This window comes from Microtus oregoni, unplaced genomic scaffold (genome assembly GCF_018167655.1).
Source record: "Microtus oregoni isolate MIOR12 unplaced genomic scaffold, Mior012 000016F_ref0000370, whole genome shotgun sequence".
Taxonomy (NCBI): Eukaryota; Metazoa; Chordata; class Mammalia; order Rodentia; family Cricetidae; genus Microtus; species Microtus oregoni.
In genome coordinates this window covers 25,289,408-25,291,726 of record NW_024543075.1, presented here as the reverse complement: position 1 = coordinate 25,291,726, position 2,319 = coordinate 25,289,408, and positions in this window count along the sequence as shown.

Genomic DNA, 2,319 nt, shown 5'->3' with positions numbered 1-2,319 from the left:
GACAATGAAAGCCAGAAGGTTGTGGTCAAGGGTTATGCACACATTAAGAGACCATGGATGCCAGCCCAGACTACTATACCCAGCAAAACTTTCAATCACCATAGAAGGACAAAACAAGATATTCTATAACAAAACTAGATTTCACCAATACCTAGCTAAAAATCTAGCCCTACAAAAAATACTAGAAGGAAAACTCCAACCTAAGGAAGATGGCTACACCAACAAAAACAAAGACAATTGATGGTCTCACAGCAGCAAATCCCAAAGAAGGGAAAAGCACACAAATTAACATCACCAACAATGAAAACTAAATTAACAGTAGACAGCAATCACTTGTCATTAATATCCCTTAATGTAAATGGATTCAACTCACCTATAAAAAGGCACAGGCTAACAGATTGGATATGAAAACATAATCCATCCTTCTTCTGCATACAAGAAACATCTCAACCTCAAAGACAGACATCTTCTCAGAGTAAAGGATTGGAAAAAAATACACCAATCGAATAGACCTAAGAAACAAGTGGGTGTAACCATCCTAATAGCTAACAAAATAGACTTCAAGCTAAAATTAGTCAAAAGAGACAAAGAAGGTCATTTCAAATTAGTCACAGGAAAAATCCATCAAGAGGAAATCTCAATACTGAACATCTATGCCCCAATGAAAAAGAAACACTTCTAAAGCTTAAATCATACATTAAACCCCACACACTAATAGTGAGAGACTTAACTCCCCTCTCACCACAGGACGGGTCAACCAGACAAAAATGAACAGAAAAATAAGAGAACTAACATATTATGATTCAAATGGACTTAACAGACATCCATAGAATATTCCATCCAAACAGAAAAGAATATACCTTCTTCTCGGCACCACGTAGAACCTTCTCAAAAACTGACCACATACTTGGTAACAAAACAAACCTCAATAAATACAAAAAAATTGGAATAACCCAATGTACCTTATCAGATCACCATGGTTTAAAACTGTGGGTTTTCTGGAACACATGGAAATTAAGCAATTTTCACCTGCATCATCAATGGGTCAAGGAAGAAACAAAGGGAGAAACTAAAGGCTTGCTAAAATTCACTAAATGCCTACACAAAGAGGCTAGAAAGATCCTACACTAGTAAATTAACAGGAACATTTGAAAACTTTAGAACAAAAAGAAGCAAACTCACCTAAAAGAACTAGATGGCAGGAAATAAAGTGAGAACTAAAATCAACAAAATAGAAACAAAACAATACAAAGAATCAGTGAGACAAAGAGTTGGTTCTTCCAGAAAATCAACAAAACAGACAAACCTTTATCCAAACTAACCAAAAGGCAGAGAGAGAAATTTAACAAAAATCAGAAATGAAAAGAGGACATAACAGACACTGAGGAAATACAGAGAATCATCAGGTCATATTTCAAAAACTCCACAATATTGGAAAACAAAGGAAATGGACAACTTTCTGGATAAATATCAGTTACCAAAATTAAATCAAGACCAGATAAGCAAATAAAACATACCTATAACTGCTGAAGAAATAGAAACAGTCATCAAAAGTCTCCCAAGCAAAAAGAGCCCAGGACCAGATGGTTTCAGCTCAGAATTCTACAAGATTTTCAAAGAACTAATACCAATACTCCTCAAGTATTTCCACACAATAGAAACAGAAGGAAAATTGCCAAATTCTTGAGGCTACAATTACCCTGATACCCAAACCACAGAAAGACATTACTAAGAAGGAGAATTAAAAACCAATCTCACTCATGAACATTGATGCAAAAATACTAAATGAAATACTGACAAACCGAATCCAGGAACACGTCAGAACCATTATCCACCATGATCAAGTTGGCTTCATCCCAGAGATGCAAGGATGGTTCAACATATGAAAATCTGTCTAAGTAATCCACCATATAAACACACTGAAAAATACAAACCTCATGATCATCTCATTAGTTTGGCTCCCAACTGGTGCTCTGTGGCACCCAGAGTACATGGCCTATTGAGTTCTGACAAGGAGCTGAGGGATGGCACGTGTCAGGTGACAGCAAAGAGGAGCTTTCAGAGGCCCTGAGCATCCTCCAGTAGCGACCTTCCAAGGAGAAGCAGTTTCAATGAGCCTCTTCTTGCTGCTCTCACCGCCATTCCACTGAGGGAACTTGTCTCCAGCATGCTGACTGAAGCACGAGAAAAGAGCACGGATCCTATCGGGGCCCCATGTCCCAACATAAACCACTTTTCCTTCTCTGGACCAGAGTGGAGGCGCGGGAATAACTGAGACACAGTTCACACAGCGATATCGGAAGGGAGTCTGAGGCTTCA